The 23,933-nt window shown below is 40.0% G+C and overlaps 1 long non-coding RNA gene across 1 annotated transcript; it reads right to left on the bottom strand.

Annotated features, from left to right (window-relative positions):
- Positions 1-1,013: 1,013 nt before the first annotated feature.
- On the bottom strand, positions 1,014-18,781 carry LOC148849923 (uncharacterized). The gene is made up of 3 exons (XR_016098958.1): positions 18,445-18,781; positions 1,357-1,451; positions 1,014-1,270 (listed from the first exon to the last, which is right to left on the bottom strand). It is a non-coding gene; the product is annotated as an uncharacterized LOC148849923 (long non-coding RNA).
- Between the last annotated feature and the right edge of the window lie 5,152 nt (positions 18,782-23,933).

The raw sequence follows: 23,933 nt of genomic DNA, 5'->3' as shown, positions 1-23,933 counted from the left end.
CACATCTAACTGGGGATGTATGTGTGAGTGGCCCTTACTTGTTACAATCAAATAAAAATTGCCCATCGATAATTAAGGCCAATAAAGAGAAATTTTTATGTCTTAATTCATGCATTTGTGGTTTGTACACATTCTGCTTTTTGCATCCAATGTATCTAGGGTATATCCCAATAACAAATAAGTTTTAGAATCATTTTCACTTACTACATCAATCTAGGCATTTTCTAGCATTCCTATTACACTAAAGCTTTGTTTGATTTAAAGGAAAAAGTAGGGAAAGGAAAGGAATGGTTAAAAAACCTTTACAAACCTTATATGAGTTTCTCTACCTTTCCTTTCCTTTCCTTATTTTTTCCTTCAAACCAAACACAGCCTAAATTATTCCTCAGTGACCCACAATACCAAACATAAGAATAGTCATTTTTCCATTTTCACATAATAAGACCATCTCAATCAACTTTCTTCCATCTTCTGACCTACTGGGTCCACAAGATAATATGAGCTCATGCGGGAATTTACTTGACTGTGTTATAAGGCAATTAAGGTTGTTCTATTGTTATAAAAGGAGCTTAAGTTTATTCTATTATTGATTGAATTGTTGTTTATATCACTCCCAAATTCATATCGTCATTAATCTTTTTTCTTTATGCCCATACCCATTCTACAGTTTTTGTTAGCAAATGGTTGTCTAATGTGAATCCCTGTTATTGACACAAGCACTTTCTGTTTCCTGTCATGGCTGTTGTACGAGCGTGTTACAAGAGCATGGGGTAGACCATGAAGTATTGAATCTTCTGAACCAATTTATTGAGGCTACAACAGCTGAGATCCGGTTAATAATATTTAGCAAGGGAAATAATGAGATTTGCAGGAGAGATATACTACCATTTGAGATATCTACTAAATTCGTTTTGTATGACAAGTGTTTATGCTAATAGATATACGACTATCTGAGATTTGCATGAGAGATACAACATACTTTTGGAGCAATATCATGTAAAAGCAATAAAAAAATAGAGGGTTTTCTTTTTTAATTTTCACAAGGGAAGTAATGAGAATGGAAATAAAAAATGGGATGTGCCCAAATCAACTTCTTGTATGTTCTTACGGCTCTCCATCTATCACTCAATTAAGTGAAATGACCCTCTTAGAATGTGGATGAAGCTTGGACTGAGATTTGGTTGTATCATTATTTGTCCTTCTCCAAAAAAATTTTGAACTAGCTTACCAGAAGTAATATGAACTAGCTAGCTTGCCAGAAGAAATAGATCTGCAAAAAAAATAAAGTCAATATAAACTAGCTTATCAGCAGAAAACCGAAAGAGTTGAGGGCCTCAAGCTCAACGGTGGTCTTACTGGCACCAACGAATGGGATAATAGGTAGATATCAGGATCGAAATAAGACCGCAATGGTTTGTGAAAAGCGAGACTTGCGGGAAGAAGCAATAGATCTACAAAAAAACAAACAAAAAAAATATCAATAAGAGCTAGCTTACTAGAAGAAAACGAAATAGTATAGTGTCTTAGGGTCGACGGCGGTCTTACCGTGTCAACGAACGAGAGAACAACTGACAGCGACGGTAGTTTTCCTTTCATACAAAACAATGGCAAACAGAGAGCGAGAGAGAGAGAGAGAGAGCAGCCCATCATTCTCCTTGACTTTCTCTCCTCTCCCTTTTTCCATCACTCCCAATTTGCCATCTCAGCACCCTCTTTCTTTATTTATCTCCCTTCCCATTGGTTCTCTCTCTCTCCCCCCACAACTCATGTCTCTCACTTTCTATAACAACCTAAATTCTCTCCTTAATAAGCTCAATATATGTTTTATCCTCCCCTTCACTTTTGTCTCTAATTACCTATTCTCTCCACTTTCTTATAAAAATAGGATCATAATTTATTAACATTTGGTTTTCCAAATAAAACAATATTTATATCTATATACCTGATTTCAAGCAAAGAGAGGGAATGAGGGGAATTCGATGTTTCATGTATATTCGTGGCATCTTCCATTATTGTTAAATAATCAATTCTTAAGTAATAATCTATAGTTAAATAATCCATTAATGAAAATTATTAAAAATTTATGGAAAATATTCTACCAAAAATTATGGAATAATTATTTCAGAAATAATCCATTATTTAACAAATATTAAATAATTTAATAATCTATCAAAAAGTAATGAACAATCCATTATTTAATATTTTTTGGTTGTTAATAAATGTACAAAATTTCAACGCTTATCATAATTTACATTAATCATTACAATAATAACTTATTGATAAAAGATATTACTAAATAGTGTAATTTACTAATTTCTATAAAATCAACAATTATAGTTAACAATTATCAAATAATTTAAGGAAACACTTTAACTAAGAATCCATAATTACTTTTTAAATAAGTAATTAAAAATAAGAAATTAATCTATGAAAAAAATATTCTCAAAAACTATTTAAAAAATAATCCATATTATTCAAATAAATTATTATTAAAAATTTAGGAAAATTAAATTATTTAAATAGAAATCCATTATATATTGTTATTATTTCAATAAATAATTATTAAATAATTTAGGAAAATTATTAAGTCTATCCACACCAATCTAGACCACTTGGTTTAATTCAATCATACCTGATTTTACATTAATTAGCAACAAATGGGTTACTTTTAATTAAAAATAATGTAATTTACCATAATTACATTAATTTACTATAATTACATTTACTTTGATTAATAGTCAATAATTTAGGCTTAAAAAGTAAATAATTTACATTAATTTATTGTTATTGTAAATAACTAATTTACTATACATTATTAATTTTCAATAGCAATTTCAATAATTTTTAGAAATCATCATTATTTAATTAATTATAGAAAATTATTAGAATTGTAGGGATGGGAATTTTCCCTATAAAACTAGGGCCCTACCCTACCCCTCCCTGAACGGGGCAAGTTTTCTCAAATCTTAAACAAAGATGGGGCATAGACGAGGCGGGGACAAGGAAAATATCCATAGATTTGCATATAATTCCCTGAACCCAATGGTGAATTAGTAAAATATTCGTAGATTTAATATTGATTTTTAAAATATCTCTAAGTTTTCCCCATTTTCTTATAATCCTAGGATCCCATAATTTCATTTATAAAATACACCTAAATTTTCATAATCCTAATTGTAAAATATCCATAAATTAGATGTGTTTAGGTAGTTCCCTCAGTGTGGGGAAATTTTGGGGATTCTCCGTCCCCGATGGGGAATTGGTGCCTCGCCCTGAACCAATACTAAGTATGGGGAATCAATAATGTTAAATTTACATTATTAGAACTAGTGAATAACCTCATACTAAGTACAGGGAACAAGGGAAGTTATATATATATAGACACACACACACTGCAACTCAATGCAGAATTCTGATTTTAAACGGGTAATTTCAGCAAATAATTTTAACATTATTTGTTGCCAACGGAAATAATAATTATTAACTTCCCCATACTAAGTAATGTTAATTATGATTAACATTTAACAATTAACATTACATGTATAATTATAATTTTATTATTATGAATATATAAACACACACACACATTGCAACCAAATGCAGAATTCTAATTTAAAATGGGTAATTTCAGCAAATAATTTTAACATTATTCATTGCCAACGGAAATAATAATTATTAACTTCCCTGTACTAAGTAATGTTAATTATTATTAGCATTTAATAATTAACATTATGTGTATAATTATAAAATAATTATTATGAATAAAAAGAATTATTATTATTTTTGTTATTAATTATTAGTATTTAATTTAATCGGGTTTGATAATAATAGGTAAATATCATTAATTTGTTTTTTATCTTTTGTAAAACTAAAAGGGAGAAAAATAGAATGGTTAGTATTGAAAATGAAAAAATATTTGGATTTTTGCAAAAAAAAATATTTATTAGAACTAGTGAATAACTCGTACTAAGTATAGGGAGCGGGGGAAGTTAATTTTAACATTATTTGCTGCCCATAGAAATAATAATTATTAACTTCCAAGTACTAAGTAATGATAATTATGATTAACATTTAATAATTAACATCATGTGTATCATTATAAATTAATTATTATGAGTATAAAAGAATTATTATTATTTTTATTAATTATTAGTATTTAGTTTAACTATGTTTGATAATAATAGTAAATCTCATTAATTTATTTTTTATCTATTGGAAAATTGAATAGGAGAAAAATAAAATGGTTAGTATTGAAAATGAAAAATTATTTGGATTTTTGAAAAAAAAAATATTTATTGAACATAAAAAACCAATTATTCAAAAATAAGGTCGTTAACCAAAGAGTAATTAAAAATATTGAGTAAACAGTAATTTTAAGAAATTAAAATTATTGATTAATAATCTATCTGAATTAAAATGGGTAGTTTCAGCAAAGATTTTTAAGTAATAAAATTTTCTATTAAATTATTATTATTTTTATTGTTGTTGTTGTTGTTGTTGTTGTTGTTGTTGTTATTATTAAGTAAATAATTTGTTATAATTAAGATTTTTAGTTAATTCATGAAAAAGTAATTGCTGTAATAATTCTTTTAGTTTAACAAAATTGAATAATTCAAAGTTTTATAATTTAACTTTTACTAAATGAAATATTGATTGGAGAATAATAATAGTATTAATTATAATTAATAATAATAATAATAATAATAATGTAAATAATTAACACTAAATATGTAATTATATTTGTACTAATATGATATATATATATATATATATATAATGATTAAATCACAATTGATAATTAAAATTATTAAAATACTTATTAATTATCATTAATTAATTAAAATTCTGAATTAATAATTATCATTATTATAAGGAATTAATTATCAGTAAGTAATTATAATCAGACATAATTATTTGTAATAATAATTAATTATAATTATTGATAATAATAATATAATTAAATTAACTAATACAATAGTATTAATTATAATTAGTGATAATAATAATATAATTAATTATTTCATCTAAATGTCTGAACTATAAATTCTGAAAATAATTATTATATAAATAATTAGCATTAAATAATAGTTAAAAATATATTAAATGAGTTAATATAAATATAAAATGATTATTTACTAAATATTATGTACCTTTATCAAAATCGATATTAATAATCATTTCGAAATAATAATTAGCAATATTATCAGTAAATAATTAATACCATCAATTAATTATTAGTTGTAATTATTATCATTAACTAATTTTATGAGTAATTATTATTAGTAATTAATAGATGGAATTAATTAATTAGAAAGCATTAATTAGTATTCATTTAGCAATTAACAATAATTAATTAGCATGTCAAATTAATAATTTCCTAATGAATGAAACCAGTTTGATTTTAAATGAATTAAACTGGGTTTGCAACTTAGTTAATGAACCGGGCCAAATCATTTTATTAAAGGAGCCAAATTATAATCAAATACTGACCCCACCCAACTAACCATAAACCTTCACGTTCTTTACCCGATATTAAAATTGTTCACTCATTAGAGTTACGAACATAGAGGACACTGCATATTACATCAGCAGTCCAAATATTGGAGGTTTGCCACCCATTTGGACCTAAAAACATGTAAAAATATATAAGATAAACAAGAGATAAAATAAATAGAAGAAGAAATTTTCAAAGAAATATAAGTTATTAGTAATAAGGAAATTTTACTTTTGGCGGACATTACATTAGAGCAGGAAAAAAAAATTAAACATCATGGGTTTTATTAGTGTCGGAGAAGAAAGCACTACATCGTCGTTGGTCGCCAATGGTTTCTAAACAACATGAAGATTTAAATAACAATGAACCACAAAACTGAAAATGCATCGATTAAAGCATAGCTCTTGAACAAAAATTAAACAGAACAAACCTTAATAGCGTCAACTAATTTCTTACACATTAATAAAATACAAAGCATGATAAACTAAATGACCTTATAGAATCAGTTTCTCTAATATTGCAGTCTTTTATGAGTTGCAAACACAGAGAAGTTCAAAGAAGTTCAATTAACCTTCACTTATAGAAGTTTAGGAATGATTATTTGAAAAAATGTCTAATTTTTATTATTATTTCTTTATTTTTTGAAAGATTATTTGTATTGTAATATTTAATTAATTAACTAATTAATTAATTAATAATAAGTATTTAACTAAATATTTTATTATCATAATAATTGTTATAATTAAAATTTTTACTATTAATCAAAATACTTTCTTATAATATATTTCTTAATTATACTAAATTATGATACTTTACATAACTCTAATGCACAATTAACTATAATTAAAATGATTATCAGGTTATTATTTAAAAAGCATAAAAAGAGAAAATGAAGAGAAAAATATAAATACAAAAACTTGGAATGGGTTGAATCTCTGTGGTCATCGTCAAAGGCATGAAATGAAAAATAGGGGATGGGTGGAGGTATCATTTTATATTGATTTTCAGAAGGGGCACACCTAATAGAGAAAATTTTCTCTCTAATGTTTGTTTTCATTTTAAGATGAACAGGTCTTTGTGAGCAGCAATGTTGACGATCATGGTCATCGACTCTTCACTATAGTTAAGAAGAGTTTGTTTTCACACGGGTGATACTGTTCGCGAGCTGACGGCAGTGTCGACGATACTGTTTGTTGACTCCTCTGTTCACCAACAGGAGGTGAACAGGCGCATCTCTGCTTCGCTCCAACATAGGTTGATGCAGCCGCAGCTTCTAGGTCACCGAAAAGCTGTTTTGCTTTCCATTTGGCAACACAGCTTCTGCAAACAAAGTGAAGACTCCCATTTCTCCCTTGCCAAAACTTCTGAAACGCCTTCACCTAAGAGAGGGAGCGAGAGAGAAACGAGAGGATTGGATCTTGATGGAGCGCAATCCGGTTGGTCTTAACGGTCAACGAACTCGTCTCTGAGCTGGAGCGTCTGGGAGCCTGAAATGGGAAAAATGAGAACTCCGGGGGGAACCCGGTGTAATAACTCCGAAGCTCAAATCAGTAATCTCTCAAAGGCAAAGTGTAGACCAGATGGCGCAAAGTTCACATACCTTGTTCGTTGGGGGCAGGGGGCTCTTATAATCACTTCGCGCACTCGCTCCGAGGCCCTTGTCAGGTCGGGTATGATTACCCTTACGTCTGCCAATTTGGTCATCGTCCTTTCTGTTGGGACAAAACCGTCACTACCTAACCGTCTCTCTAACTGGAGATGGCGGTGTCAGGTGGTGGTGGCAGGAGGCCATTTAGAGTGCGGCCGTCAAGCGTCAGATCCCAAGTTAGTCAGGTGCGGCGCCCTTGGGAACGGACTTCCTCAGTGTCAGGCATAATACGATTTGTTTGGTTTTGGTGCCCTGAAGGTGATGTGGAGTGGTGAGCGAGGCGAAGTCTTGTGTTCGGAGGTATGTATAGGGCATGTCAGTTCGGCGAGGGGTATCCCGGGCTGTTATAAGGCAGGCCAGTTCGGCGAGGTGTATCCCGAGCTGTTACCAGGTAGGTTAGTTCGGCGAGGGGTATCCCGGGCTGTTACAAGGCAGGCCAGTTCGACGAGGTGTATCCCGAGCTGTTACCTGGTAGGTCAGTTCGGTGAGGTATGTCCCGGTTTGGGGCCAAGGGTGAGTTCGGGCCCCTAGTAGGGAGTTCGGTCCGCTAGTTTCTCCCCTTGGTGAAAACGCCTTAGACTTGCTTTTGTGCTGAGCTGTTGCTTTTTCCACGTGTCGCATAACTGTGAGGTCGGGCCAAATCATCATTCATCAATTGCCCCCCACTCCTCGTGCTAAGGGTCTTGCCCTGGTGTAGGGAGTTTTGCAAGGTGGTAAGTGGATTTGTCCCGTCCTTCGAATCTTGATTGCGCGAGTTACATTTGCCAAGGTTCTTCGGTTCCGAGAAGGCGGGAAACGTAACTACTGCTCATAAGTGTTGATGGTCGTGACAGCGCGTGTTTTAAATTTCAAAAACTTGCGCCGTTGGGACGTGACAGTGGGTCATTTAAATTTGAAGAAAGCGCGCCTCTATCGTTCTGAAGGGATGTGTGCTGGCTGTTTTTGTTAGTTGTAGGGGGACGTGCGGCGCGGTCAGTTTCAGAAAGACGTGCGCCCGTGCGACGTCAGTTTCAAAAGGCGTGCGCTAACGTTTCGCTCCTTTCGGAAAGATGTGCGTCAATCACGTCTCGAACTCAGGGGACATGCTGTCAGCGCGAATGTGGGCCGCCGGATCGTCTTTGATCTGCACGGTCGGTTCTTGGTTACTGTAGCTATAAATAGTGGGGGACCCTAGTCGATTTGTCACTTATGCGGTTTGCCTATTGAGCTCGCATCCAAGTTTTTCAACTCGCGTCCAAGTTTTTTCAGCTCGCGTCTAGGCTGGTCACTTAGCCTCCAAGGTTTTTTGGCTTGTTCCCGTCTCCGGAGCCTTCAAAACTTTCTTCCGGTGAGTACCTTCCTGAATCCACATATTTTCCTCGATGTCTAGCTTTGATAGCTCAGACGACTCTTCAAGTAGGACTGATGTAGGTTCTACAAACCAAGCCGTATCCCCCGACTGCCTTAGTGATCCCGAGGTGGAACTTGAGGATGACTATGAACCCGTAGGCCGAGCCGCTTCGGGCAGTTTGGCGTCTACCTCTCGCCGAGGTCGGATGCTAGATAGGTTTGGTCCCTCAACCATGACGCCCAAGGGGCTCCAATCTATACTCATGTCTTACAATCTTCCTAGGGGTATACATATTTCATTCCCTCGGGTAGTTTTCCTTGGGAACACGGTCCTGACGAGATCATGATTTTTCGAGAGCAGTTCGTCGCGGGGCTGCGACTGCCTTTCCACCCCCTTTTAGTCGAAGTCATAAACCACTTTGGTGTTACCATTGGCTAGCTTCACCCGAACTCTATTCGGAACCTAGTGGGGACAGTCTCCCTTTTCTGCGAGCAGAATTTCCCTTTAGACTTGGAGATATTCTCCTCCATCTTGATGCTTAAGAGACAAGCGGGTTCTCTTCCTGGGGGAAGACGGGCGTATTACCTTTCTCCTCACCCGGGCTTTAAGCTTCTGCACGATCTTCCTAATAAGGTCCCGGCATGGAAGCGGGACTACTTCGGCGTGCGAAGTGCACAAGGATGGCCCTTTCAGACCGGGTGGGGTGAGGTTGCTCCTGATTCTGGTGTCACTCTCGACAAAGAGACGTTGAAGGGCCTCCAGCAATGGGCACGACAAGGTTTAAAGTGTCATGAGTACTTGACGGAGGCCAAGCTTATTGCAGTCGGCCTGAGTTCGTGTAGGTTTCTAGTTATGCGATTTCTTGCTTGCTTTTTTTCTTCATTTTTTCTGACGTTGAGCTCATTTTTACAGTTGCGATAGATGCGGAGAGAACTCTTGGGGGACGCCTGTTCCAGGGCAAGAATAGGAGGAAGCGGGTCGCCAAGCGAACTCGTACCGAGCTGCCCCCGGATGAGGAGCCTCAAGTTCCAGGCCACACGCCGGAGGATCTGCCGAGGGAGCCCGAGGTGACTCCGCCGATGTATGAAACCACCGGGGCGCCTTACGTTGAGACTACTCATACGGGTGCTCCTGCATACTCTAGTGCTCCTGCTCACTCAGGGCCAGCTCATACGCGAGCTGGGCCCCCGGGCTTGGGAGCTCGAGGGGAGTTCAGGAGCGTGTTGATGCCGAACTATGCTCTTCAGAAGAGTAGGGAGGCTACTTTTCCCGAGGAGATCGCGGCGTGGACTGATCTTCCTTTGAATCAGGTCGCCTGCCGCGCCGTAACACACGCTATGGTGGTAAGTCAGATTTCGTCACTTTCTATCGCTTTTGCGACTGTTGCTCACTTGTTTCTTTTGGTAGGTGAATTCTTCAATTCATGCCTTAGCGGCCCAAGTAGAGAGGAGCTCGCGACGGGCGCGAGCTGCTGAGGCTACCGCCCATGCTGCTGAAGAGGCTTTCCGTGCAGCCGAGGTGAATACCCGAGCCGCTGAGGCGGCCGCTTAAGCTGCCGAAGAAGCTGCTCGCGTTGCCATGGCCAGGTAGGCGATGTCTCAGCGTGATGCCGAGGCCATGGGGGTAGTCGTCAAACACATGGCGGATTTGAATTTGGGCTTGCAGCATCAAGTCGAATAACTTCAGGAGGACATCAGGGAGAAGACGCAGATTTTTTTCCCAAGGTATTGAAGACGCCAAGAAGAAGGCTGTTGAAGACTGTATTGCCTCTCCGCGTTTTGATGATCTGATGGTGGATTCTTACAGAAGGGGGTTCAAGCTGAGCCGGTGGATGATCCGGAACACGTACCCGACCTCGATGTTAGTGTCATATCCACTTCGCGTATAACTCAGGAGATGGCCAATGCTGCCGATGGCGAGCCGGACTCTGAAGGAGAGGCAGGGCCTTCGGGTGTTGTTGAAGTGCCTTCTGATGGTGAAGAAGTAGCTCCGGGCATGTAAAGATAATCTCTTTTTTTTTTTTGAAGTGCCTTCTAATGGCCAATGTACTCCTGTTTCTTGCAACAGAATAGATAAATCTTTTTGCCCATGTTCCTTTTTCCCAAACTGATTCTTTGTCGAACTGATAATATGCCACTTGTCCAGGTTATTATACTTCCGCGACCTGTTTTGCCGCGAAGGCTTTTGTAGCGAACTGATTTTTTGTTGAGCTGATAATATGCCCAACTTTTCTTTGCTTGTTTACACTGAGGTTCCTCTTGGCTCCGCATCGTGGCCCATAGGACCTTATAGCGATTTCGTCCACTTCGCTTGGCGGTTTATAGGTAGTATCGCCTTAAGTTCACGATGTTCCACACTCGAGGTACTAGTTTTCCTTCCAAAGCTTCGAGCTCGTATGTCCCCCCAAGCGCTCTCTTTACTTTATAGGGCCCTTCCCAGTTTGGTCCAAGTTTGCCCACGCCGGGTTCGGGCACCATAATCTTACGAAGGACCAGGTTGCCGACTCGGAAGCTTCGTCGCTTTACTCTGGCATTGTAGTAGCAAGCTACCTGCTGCTGGTAGGCCGCTGTCCGGATGTGCACGAGGTCCCTTACCTCGTCCAATAGGTCAAGGTTGGTACGTAACTCATCTCCGTTTGTCCAATCGCCATATGTTTCTAGTCGCAATGTTGGTACTTCGATTTCTGCCGGGATAACTACTTCAGTGTTGTAGGTGAGGTTGAAGGGGGTTTCTCCCGTGGCAGTTTTTTCTGTAGTTCGGTGAGCCCACAAGACACTTGGTAGCTCTTCGACCCACAGTCCCTTAGCACGATCCAGACGTGCTTTCAGTCTGCGCAGGATGGCTCTGTTCATTAATTCCGTCTAACCATTTGCCTGCGGGTGCGCGACTGATGTGAAGTTTTGCCGAATCCCCATGTTCTGGCACCACTCTTGGAACTTGATATCCTCAAACTGCTTGCCATTGTCGAAAATTAGTATCCGAGGTAACCGGAAATGACATATTATGTTCTTCCAAAAGAAGTTCTGTATGTTCCGGGCCGTAATAGTTGCTAGAGGTTCGGCTTCTATCTACTTCATGTAGTAATCTACTGCAACAACTAAGAATTTTCTTCCACCTATTGCTAGCGAGAATGGCCCCAGGAGGTCAATGCCCCATTGTGCAAAGGGCCACGGGCTGGCGAGGTATTTGAAGTTGAAAGCAGCCTGATGGTGGATATTGGCGTATTTCTGACACTTGTCGCATTTTCTGACGAGCTCGACAGCTTCTGCCTTCATCGTTGGCCAGTAGTATCCTTGTCGAAGTGCTTTTTGGGCGAGTGCTCTGCCCCCCAAGTGTCCGCCGCACAGGCCTTCATGAGTGTCACGGAGTACGAACTTGGCTTTGGCAGGTCGCAGGCAACGCAAGTAGGGGAGCGTGTAGGACCGTCGGTATAACCGTTCTTCTATTATGGCGTATTTGGTTGCCTGGCGCTGCACCCTCTTGGCCGCATTGCGTTCTGCTTCGAGGACTGGAGCAGCCTCCTCTGCCCCCCCCCCCCCGAGAATACTAGGCCGAGGTAAATCCTCTATGTACACGGTTCTCATGTTGTTGTGATTTGTGCTGGCTAACCAGGACAGAGCGTCGGCCTCAGTGTTCTCTGACCTCGGGATTTGCCCGATGAAGTGTGACTAGAAGTTGAGCAGGGCCTCTTTTGCTTTCGCCAAATATGCGATCATGGAGAGCTCGCGTGCTTCATACTCGCCCGTAACTTGGTTGACCACGAGCAGGGAATCACTGCAGATGACCAAGTGCTTTGCCTTTACCTTTCATGCTAGGTTCAGCCCGGCTATCAGTGCTTCGTACTCTACCTCGTTGTTGGATGCAGCAAACTTAAAGCGTAGTGCATATTCTAATTTTGTGCCGCCCAGGCCGCCTAAGACTATTCCAGCCCCGCTGCCTTGCTGGTTCGATGAACCATCCACGTGAAGGATCCAGGGCTCCTCATCCCAATTCGCGTTTTGCTTGACCAAGAGAGATGCCACACTGGTTGCTACTTCACGGGGTTCAGACTCTATTGGCTCGGGAGCTCCGGGTTCACCCGAACCGGGGACCTTGGGCTCGACCTGTAGGGCTTCGTGGCTGAAAGTGCACTCGGCGATAAAGTCTGCCAAAGTTTGGGCCTTAATTGCGGTCCAGGGTTTGTACTAGAGATCGTACTCGCTGAGTTTGATGGCCCATTTCATCAGCCTACCGGAGACCTCGGGCTTCAGCAAAACTTGTCTTAGGGGTTTGTCGGTTAAGACAACGACGGTGTGAGCTTGGAAGTACAGGCGGAGTTTCCGAGCTGATATCACCAGTGCGTAGGCAATTTTTTCTATCTGCGGGTACCTTGTTTCTGCTCACTGCAGAATTTTACTAACATAATAGACGGGCCGTTGGACCCGATCTACTTGTTTTACTAATACCGAACTGACCACTTCGTCGCTCGCCGAGAGGTACAGTTCTAAGACCTCGCCCGCTTCGGGTCTGGCTAAGGTTGGTACAGTGGCGAGGTAAGTCTTTAGCTCGTCGAACGCGAGCTGGCATCTCGGGTCCATTCGAACCCTTTGCCTTTGATTGCCTTGAATAAAGGTAGGCAGCAGTCTGTCGACTTGGACATGAAGCGGCTCAGAGCGGCTATTCGACCGTTTAGCTTTTGAACTTTTTTTACTTTCCGATGTGGTCTCATATCAAGGATGGCCTCTATTTTGTCCAGGTTGGCCTCAATGCCGCGCCGGTTGACAATGTACCATAGGAACTTACCCGATGTAACACCGAAGACACACTTGTTTGAGTTTAGTCTCATGTTATATTGACGCAGAATTTGGAAGACAGAATCCGTCTTTTATTAATTCTCGCAAAAACTGTGTTTTGACGACCATGTCGTCTACATAACATTCGATTTTCATGTCAATTAAAGGCCGAAAAAGTTTATTCACAAGTCTTTGAAAGGTCACACCAGCATTCTTTAGCCCGAAGGGCATGACCTTGTAACAGTACAGGCCAAATCGGTAATGAAACTGGTTTTTTCTTGGTCGGACTGGTCCATCTTAGTCTGGTTGTAGCCCGAGTATGTGTCCAGGAAACTTAGCAACTCGTGTCCCGAGGTCACGTCCACCAGGCGATCAATTCGGGGTAGGGGGAAGCAGTCTTTTCGGCAAGCTCGGTTTAGGTCGGTGTAATCGACGCACATGCGCCACTTGCCGTTGGCTTTTTTCACCAGCACTGGGTTGGCTACCCAGCTCGGGTAATGAACTTCCCTTATGAAGTCCGTTGCGAGGAGCTTTTTTACTTCTTCGTCGACCGCCCTCCAGCGCTCCGGGGCTAAGTTGTGTTTCTTCTATCTAATGGGTCTGACTACAGGGTCAGTGTTAAGCTTGTGAGTTATAAGGTCGGGGTCAATACCAGGCATATCTGCCGCGGACCATGCAAAAATGTCTAAATTTTGGACTAAGAAACTCATCAGTTCAGTTCGCAAAGGCTCGTTGACGGAGGCACCGATCTGTAGTGTTTGCGGCGGATCTATAGCCAAGGCCGGGACTGCGACTGTTTCCTCAATGGGCGAAGCTTGTTCCTCGCCCTGCTCTGCAGGTCGCTCTAGTTCGAGATCGTCGGCTGCCTTGGTTTTTCCCTTCAGGGCGGCAACATAGCATTTGCGGGACTCAAGTTGGTCGCCCCGCGCTACCCCCACACCGAAGTCCATGGAGAACTTCATTGCCAGATAATAGGTGGAGACCACTGCACGCAGAATATGCGTAATTGATCGCCCTATTATGGCATTGTATGGGGAGGGGGTCGCGACCACCAGGAAATCGTGGTTGAGTCTTACCGCGCACGGCCATGTGCCGACTTCCACAGGTACTGTTATTTTTCCCAAGGGCCTGACTTCCTCTCCGCTGAAGCCTACCAGAGGAGTGTGAGCGGGTTTCAAATCGCTTTTCTGCAATTGCAACTAGTCGAATGCCGATTTGAATAGTATGTCCGCCGAACTGCCTGAGTCTACCAGTACGCGCCGGACTTCGAAGTCGTTGTTCCTTAGCTTTATGACGAGCACGTCGTCGTGGGGGTAATGAACACCTCGCGCGTCATCTTCTGTAAAAAAGATCGGTTCTTCCTTCTTCGGCCTCTTGGGAGGGTTCTGCTCCTCTCGGGCTACTTCGCGAACTCACGTCATTGCTGCCGCCGAAGTGCATTCTGCCACCACCGAACCGCCCACTATCACGTGGATGGTTCCCCGGACTGGCCTTTCTTCTAGGGGAGGTCGTTGCAAGGTTTTGGCCGGTCTGTTGTTCGGCTCGAGGACATCCTTCCCGTGTTCCCCTTGCCGACCTGCTTTATTACTATTGTCATAATGTACAAAATTTCTTAAGTACCCACAAAGGATGAGTCCTTCTATCTCGTCGCGGAGATTATTACATTGCTCAGTGCTATGACCGTGGTCTTTATGAAAACTACAATATAAATTTTTGTTCCTCTCGTCGGGGTTGCTCTTCAGGCGAGGTGGCCACTTTACGTAAGGGGCGTCCTTGATCGTCATCAGGATCTCGGTCCGCCTTGTGTTCAATGGTGTGTAATCCATCCGAACTGCTAAGGGAGCTCGGGACGGCTGGCTTGGCTTCGCCTCTCGGTTATGGCCTCTTCTATCACCTGGGTTGGAGGGCTCGCCTTCTCTTTTTCTTTTTTCAACCCTGCCTTCGTTTCTCTGGTTGATCTCTTCCTCTGTTCTCATAAACTTGTCCGCGAGCTTGAGGAAGTCGGCCATGGTGGCTGGTTGGCTGGCTACCATGTGCCATTTGAACTCTTTGTGAGTCACTCCTCTTTTGGTCGCGGCGAGCTGTACCGCGGGGTCTAACCGAGGGATCTGCAAACATGTTTCATTGAACCGTTTGATGTAGCTCCGGATGGGTTCTCCCTCTCTTTGGATCACCCCGAAGATACTTTCCTCGGGTTTTGGACACCTTTTGCTGGTAACAAAGTGCGCAGTGAAGATATGCACGAACTGGGGCCAGCTTTTTATTGACCCGGAAGCTAGGTTCCGGTACCAGGTGCGGACCACCCCTCTGAAGGTGGTGGTGAAGGCCACGCACATGCACGACTCGCTTGCCCTAGCGAGGTGCATTTGCGACTGAAACGTGTCGACATGGTCGTTGGGGTCAAAGGACCCATCATACTTGTCCAGAGAAGGGAGTTTGAAATCTCTAGGCAAGGGGACTACCAAAAGTTCTGTTGAGAGGGGGGAAGGAACTGAGAGTGGGGACGGTTTTTACCTTGCCCGAGCTCGTTTCTTCCTTGCCTCTGAGCTCGGGTAGCACGCGGGTAGCAGTTCAGCGACTTCGTCGACGCCTTTTTTGATTGGGCCTGGTGCTGGTGCTGCTTGCCTCTGTGTTGCCGAGCTCGATGGGCCCGGATTGCTGGCCTGCTGCTAAGGCGCTGAAGTGGTTCTCCATGAGTGGGAACTTGGGCTTGGAGCGCCGAGGTGACTTTGTTGGCGAGGTTCTTGACCCACCCGCGGGTTGTGAGGCGGGGGTGATCTTTCTTTGCTTTCGGCCCGGGGATGAGGCCTGACTGTTAGGGGGGTTCTGCAGTCGGGAAGCCTCTCCTTGGTGAGGTCGTCCACCTTGGGGGAGGCCTTGACCGGCTTTGAAATAGGGTGCCGGGGGGGAGCGGCTGGTTCAAGGGTAGCTGAGGGAATTGTTGTTGATAATGGTGTTGGGAGAGGTGGTGCAACACCTGGTGTTGCTGGAGTTGGTGCTGCTGAAATTGCTGCATTTGGGCCTACATTGCATGAGATCATCTATCTGGTTTTGACGGGCTGCCAGTGGGACAGTAGTTGGTTCCGTGAAGTTCGTTTCGATGGGGAGTGGGAGAGGGATGTTCAGCGAGGGAGTGTTCAGAGGTGCCACCACATATGGAACATTCAAACTTGGGATCCCATCCACTGAAAGGGGGATGGAGAACTGCCCAATGCACACCGCCGGAGCATGAAGTTGCTCTCCGGTAGTGGTTGTTTCGGTTCCACGTCCGACACTGCTGGAGGAGGCCATTTCAGTGTTGGAGTGGGTGTTGGAGTTTTTGAAAGAAGGGTAGGTTAAAGAGATTTAAAGGGAGGCTTTTAGAAGCGTTCCCACAGACGGTGCCAATTGATGGAGCGCAATCCGGTCGGTCTTAGCTGTCAATGAACTCGCCTCTGAGCTGGAGCGTCTGGGAGCCTGAAACGGGAAAAATGAGAACTCCGGGGGGAACCCGGTGTGATAACTCCGAAGCTCAAGTCAGTAATCTCTCAAAGTCAAAGTGTAGACCAAATGGCGCAAAGTTCACATACCTTGTTTGTTGGGGGCAAGGGGCTCTTATAATCACTTCGCGCACTCGCTCCGAGGCCCTTGTCAGGTCGGGTCTGATTACCCTTATGTCTGTCAATTCGGCCGTCGTCCTTTCTGTTGGGACAAAACCGTCACTACCTAACCGTCTCTCTAACTGGAGATGGCGGTGTCAGGTGGTGGTGGTAGGCGGCCGTTTAGAGTGCAGTCGTCAAGCGTCAGATCCCAAGTCAATCAGGTGCGGCGCCCTCGGGAACGGACTTCCTCAGTGTTAGGCATAGTACGGTTTGTTTGGTTTTGGTGCCCTAAAGGTGATGTGGAGTGGTGAGGCAAGGCGAAGTCTTGAGTTTGGAGGTATGTATAGGGTAGGTCAGTTCGGCGAGGGGTATCCCGGGCTGTTACAAGGTAGGCCAGTTCGGCGAGGTGTATCCCGAGCTGTTAACAGGTAGGTTAGTTCGGCGAGGGGTATCCCGGGCTGTTACAAGGCAGGCCAGTTCGGCGAGGTGTATCCCGAGCTGTTACCAGGTAGGTCAGTTCAGCGAGGTATGTCCCGGTTTGGGGCCAAGGGTGAATTCGGGCCCCTAGTAGGGAGTTTGGTTCGCTGGTTTCTTCCCTTGGTGAAAACGCCTTAGGCTTGCTTTTATGCCAAACTGTTACTTTTGCCACGTGTCGCGTAACTGTGAGGTCGAACCAAATCATCCTTCATCATATCTGTACTACTCTAGTTTTTGCATTGTTCAAGTACAAAGATGATGAGTAATTGGGTTTAAAAATAACACTCGATAGTTCCTCATTTTTCCAGCAATTGTTCTCTCTCTCTCACTGTAATTCCTATCGGGCAACTGCTCTTTTACTCTCTCACGGTAATTACTATTGGGTATCAATTATGTGTGTGTATGTTTATCTATACTTTCGTTGCCATTATGGTATCCTTAGTGTGTTTTATCTACTTTTATTTATTACATCTTAGAATCGCTCAACCAAGATGCGTTGGTCTCAGCCATTCTAAAACAATACAACGGTGCCCTATAAGTGATTCATATGGCCATCCCCAACCACTGGTAGCCACCCAGAAGTGACTGCTGGTGGCTGGCGATGACTGTTAACGGCTAAATAATAACAGTAAAAAACAGAGCATGTAATAACTATATAACACAGAGAGTCCGGTCTAGAACAGTACAACGGTGGCCTATAATTAATTCATATGTCCATCCCAACCACCGACAGCCACCCAGAAGTGATCGCCGGTGGTCGGCGATTAATAACTGTAAAAAACATAGTATCTAATAATTGTAAAAAATCTGTAGACTAATCGGATTGAGACAATCTACTAAAATCAATTCCCAAAGATCTACAAGCACCCAGAAGTGATCGCCGGTGGTCGGCGATTAATAACTGTAAAAAACATAGTATCTAATAATTGTAAAAAATCTGTAGACTAATCGGATTGAGACAATCTACTAAAATCAATTCTCAAAGATCTACAAGCACTTTCATTCGTATTTAATAGAGATTAAAAAAAAAAAATGGAACTACTCTCCTTACTTATGCAATCATTTTCTCTAAAACTAATCGAAAACTATTCTAAAAAAATACAGAAATTGAAGTTTCTGTGAATCAGTTTCTGAACACTAACCGAATTGAATTGGTTTCTCTGAAATTGCATTAATACTCTGAATTCGAAGTTTCTTTGAAATGCAGTTTGAAGCAGCTCCTGTAATGAAATCTTCTCCCGTTTCTTGAACTTCTCTGAGTTGCAGGCTTAAACAAATGTCATTCCTGGCCGTTCGAATGAAGGTTAACTGAGCTTCTTTGAGATTGCACTCTTCTCCCAAAGTTTTGTGAGTTGTAGATTTCAAAAGTTACAGTTCTCTGTGCAAAAGCTTTTCTATTTGGGATGGATGATTATCAATATTGTTCAGAAATGAAAAATCTCCGGCTTCCATTTTTTTAGGAAGGGATTGAGAGTGGGAGCTTTCCCACTTTTCACATTATGTAAAAAACACACGACTCAGCATGGTGATGGGTTTAAGTTTACAAATCAGTGGTCTCTCTTCTTAAAATGACAGGTGTTTGAATATAGGTGGGCCACGTGTCTAGCGTTAATGTTCAAAAACACAGTGGCTTTAACTTGTAAAGCTCCATCTGCTACTCAGAAGGACCTCATAAGTCATAAAACGCCCTCGCCGCACATTGGAAACATATTCCATACTTGTATTTATTATCTATGGGAGATGCTCTAAATTTGGGGTGGGATGTGGCTGTGAGGTCGGTCATTGTTGTGAGGCATGATTTATGAGAAGCAGATCCCAATTCTGACGTGTATTCTCTGAACATGTAATTTTTAAAGATCAGCTTAGAAAAATTACCTTCTAATCTCCTACTATATTATCATTATTATTATTTTTTTGATGATTTACAGTCTTATCCTACCTAATGCAAAACAACTAACCTTTCTCTTGCTTCTTAATTTACTCCCTCCAAATAAATAACTTTCCTCTTTCTGCCCTTTTCTCTTATAACTTAACTCAAATAAGACAAAATCAAATTTGAAATAAATGCCAGAATTTAGGGTCCATTTGGTTCATAATTAGAATTAGAATCGGAATTAAAATTATAAACTTTCAGATTGGGAATGGTCTATTCCCATAATCTGTTTCGTTCAGACAGAAATAGGAACAATAATTAAAATCAGCAGGAATGGTTCATTTTCACGGGAGGGTGAGGGAATAGCCATTCCCTCAAATGAGGGAATGCTATTCCACTAGGAATAGGAATGGGATTCCAATTCCACTCAACCAAACAGTTGGAATCCGAATTGCCCATTCTAATTTTAATTCCAGACCCCTATTCTAGCAAATCAAAGGGAGCCTTAGTATATATTAATTAATCAATCCAATCTGGCCTGAACTAGAGTTTAATCCAAGTGCATCAAATTTTAATGCAGACTGGGCTTATATTGAATAAATCAGAATGATTCAGGTTTGGTCCAATTTTGACCTTAGGCCCAATTCTTGGTTGTGCATAAGTTGAACTTAAATCTAACCCAATCCACCCAACTTAAACGCCTAGTAGCAGCCTAGGACCAACCAGAAATAAGTTAATAATATCCCCCAGGTTCTTTATGGTTGCAGACCTTGGCTAAGGCTTGAGTCCGGACCATTAGTCATCATACACAGTATGTCAAATAACCGTATTGCCATCTGTGCGTCATTACAAAATGAACATGTTGCAGCCATGGCTAGACATTTTACTCATGGGCCATTTGAAATTTGAAGAATTTTAAGAAAGGCGGCCCAGTGTCTTAATTTTAGTAGGAATGTTGATAGAATGGGAAAGGAAAGGCCCTTTGATAATAGCTGAGTTATTGAACCGAATAACCGAATGATAGGAAATATTGTGGATCCACAATTGAATTAGACTTGATAGGGTCTATAATTTTCAGACATAGAACTGAATCGATCGGGTTTTTTTGGATAATCGGTTCTGACCTAATAGATTTGATTATAATAAATAAATGCATTTAATAAATATGAAATATTATACATTATATATTATATAATTTGTTTATTTATTATGTATTATATCAATATAGCTCGGGTTTGATTTGAATCAGTTTAGGATTTCAGTTTGGGATTGAGTGGAACCGATTCCAAATTAATAATAATCGAGACACTATCAGGACCCAAAACCGACACAATCAGTTCGGGTCCATCAGGTCCATTGGGTTGGACCTGACCCATTGACAGCCCTGGTCATGCTGCAATTAAACAGCTACACTACCATCTGAGCCACCAACCAATTTTCTTTCTACCATTAAGAAGTTCTGAACCTCCCTATGATCTTATTCACTAAGGCTCAATTTGCACCTTCCAAACTGACCAATTTTCTTTCCGTACATATTTGTATTTATACTCCTTCCACACTGAGCCTAAAAAACAAAGTATTCAGATTTTTTTTAATTCAACCACTTCATCTGTTACCAAACTGCCATGAGCTGGACATGTTTGTGCTCTAAAATGGGTCTGAGGCCCATGTCTTGTGGGTTGGCCCCATACCCGACCCCAAATTGCACAGTACTCTACTTTTATTAAATAGAGTTGATACTTGATACTGATAAGGATAAGAGAAAACGTGACAGTGATTTCTAAACTGGGGATATATATATAGATAGAGAGAGAGATTGAAAATTTGAACTTGAAAGTGATTTTCATGTGTTTTATTTTTCTACATTCTTAACTAAGATTAAAGGACTATGCATGTTTCTCTATTTGATCTTGATCCAAGCCGATTATAAATAAATTAATTTTATAATGTTATAAATAAAAATATATTATAAAACGTGGATACAATTTTATTTATTTTTATTATAGATAAATGTCTAAATTTTAATATATTTATGTATATCTGTATTTTATTGTAAGCTTATGAGCATCTCGAGCCAAGTATATTGTCGTGCTCAAACTCAATCCAACTAACTATTTGACTTCAATTTGATCATCCTCAAATGAAGTTTGAATATTCAATAAGCCAATTACAAGTAGTTCAACTTGCTTATATGTGAGAAGGGGTAGATGAGAGGGATCCATTAGCTCAAGACCATTGTGGTGGGAATACACAATAGACACCTGGCCTCGCACTTTTTTTTTTTTGCATGTAAGGAATAACTCGCCACGAATTTAACATACAAACGTCAAATATCATGGTTTTGGGAAGTGTGGATGTTTTTTTGGATCGATTTTCAAGAAAAAATGCTCATGCTTCCAAAGCCCGTTTTTTACAAAAAAAAACGTTTCTTCCACATAGGTAGTGAGCAACATTATGCTGTTTGGTAAGTTGATTTTCATCACTGTTTTTCATGTATGTGCTGTGGTAAGCACCACATACAATATACATCAGTCAACCGTTGGGGGAAATGGTTCACTAATGCATGAAATGCCAAATTTGGTGTTTCATGCATCGGTGGGGTCCCAATTTTCGAGGCATGCCTGATCTTTTAATAATCTGATGAACCAAACAATGAGATACCTAGGCATTTGTTGAAACACCTGTGTGGATCTGACATGGCACCATTTTCTTGAGAAACGGCCACGGTTCCAAAGATCCCCTATATTTTCAATGTGTAGTTGGATATCATGTTCTCGAGATTTGTACATATTTAATTATTTATTATGCATAAGGAGACTAGCAATTGTATAAGTGCTTTGCACATGGCAATTTATGCTATTGATGATGATACTAATAATATATTTCTAAATTCTCAATATTTTTTTATATTTTTGTGTATAAAAAAATTCCTATTTATCATAGTTATTCTTATTTAATATGATGAATATATAATATTAAAGATGTATTCATATATTATTATTTAATTATAACATATTTACACATAACATAAAGGGTTAACATATTAACCTTGATTGTGGATTTTGTGGTGAGGTTGAGAATATTGATAAGCTGTGTTATCTAAGCAAATGTGGATGATTGTTAAAACCATGCTTCCAGTGCCAAATGAGAGTGATACCTCGTTCAATTTATGGTGGACCAGAATTGCTAGAGATTAAGGTCCAAATAATGATCAGTTGTTTAGAGAAAATTTTGCAAATTTTCTTTGGTTTATTTAGAAAAATAAAATTGATAAATGCTTTAGTAATAAGGCCTCACACCCTCAAATTATTTTTGACAAAGCTTTGAACTATTGGAATGAGATTAAGAATTATACTCTTGCTGAAGTCAATGATTGTTCTAAAGAATGGAAGTTAATTGTGTGATCTCCCCCCAACCCCAAAATGATTAAAGTCAATTTTAACGCTTCGTAGGTAGAGCTGTTGGTGCTCCATTGCTTGTATTGCTAGGAACTACTTAGGAGCTATTCTTGATCTTAAGGCACATTGGTTACACTTGGATTAATTTAGCTGAACCTTGGACGTTGTGGGAAGCAGTAAGCATGGCCATTAACTACAAGAATTCCCCAATCATCATAGAAGGTGACTCCAAGCTTGTGGTTAATTGTCTTAGAAGGAAGGTGCAACCCCGTGCAACTTGGATAATATCATCAAAGAGTGCCTCAACGAACTGATGCGGATCAATGCAAGAATCTCATTCAAACATGTGTATTGTGAAGCAAATCAAGCTACAGGCTGACTTGCTAGAAATAAGGGTTTAACCGAACTATGGGGCATTTTTTGAAACCAAAATGGTAGTATCGGTTTTCCAAAAACCGGTAACCGAAGCTAGTTGGTTAATTGGTTGATTGGTTTGGTTAAATGTCGGTTCAGCTTGTCGGTTTTTTGTTTTTTAGTTTTTACAAAATATATTATAAAAATATTTATAAATTTATAGTAAAAAATTATAAATATATATAATATAATATTTTAAATAATAAATAATATATTAAAAATATATATTTATATATAATGCATATTTATTAATTTATAATATATATATATATATATATATATATATATATATATATATATATATATATATATAATATAGAAATATATGTATACCAGTCAGTTTGGTTAACTGCCAGTTTTTTATATTGGTTAACTAAAATCAAACCGACTAGTTCGGCTAACCAAAATTTCAATTTTTTTTTGCTCACCCCTAGCTAGAAATGCTCAATCTATCACTCTAATTAATGTTAATTGTATCCCGTAATTTTTTTTTTTAATTCTTGGAATAGAGCTGCCCCCGTTTTGTGTAGCTCATCTTTTGCCTATATGAAAAAAAGAAGGGTTAACATATAATGGTGTGATAATTGGCGAAAGTCACTTAACATTGACTTGAATAATGATTAACTAGTGGAGGGGCCCTACTTCTCAGAGGCTAGAATGAAACCGTCGACCTGTTGACCTTGTCTTTGGCCAAAAAACCATTGAATGAGTCAATGACCTATTAACTTGAGGGGTTGAACCATCGACTCATTGACCCATAAAATAGTTTTTGGCCATTTTTTATTTTTTTTAATTGGGAACCATCTAGGCAATCAGTTCCGTTTTATCCTAATCTCAGTCCCTAGCAAAAAAATGTTGAAGCGGTCAATGACCCATTGACCCGAGCAGTCGAACCATTGACCCGTTCAATGGTTTTTGGTTGTTTTTTTTACTTTTATTTTTTAAT

This window comes from Nelumbo lutea, chromosome 5, assembly GCF_056320005.1.
Source record: "Nelumbo lutea isolate HS-2025 chromosome 5, American lotus-T2T, whole genome shotgun sequence".
In the NCBI taxonomy this organism is placed as follows: domain Eukaryota; kingdom Viridiplantae; phylum Streptophyta; class Magnoliopsida; order Proteales; family Nelumbonaceae; genus Nelumbo; species Nelumbo lutea.
This window is presented reverse-complemented; position numbering and strand designations above follow the sequence as displayed.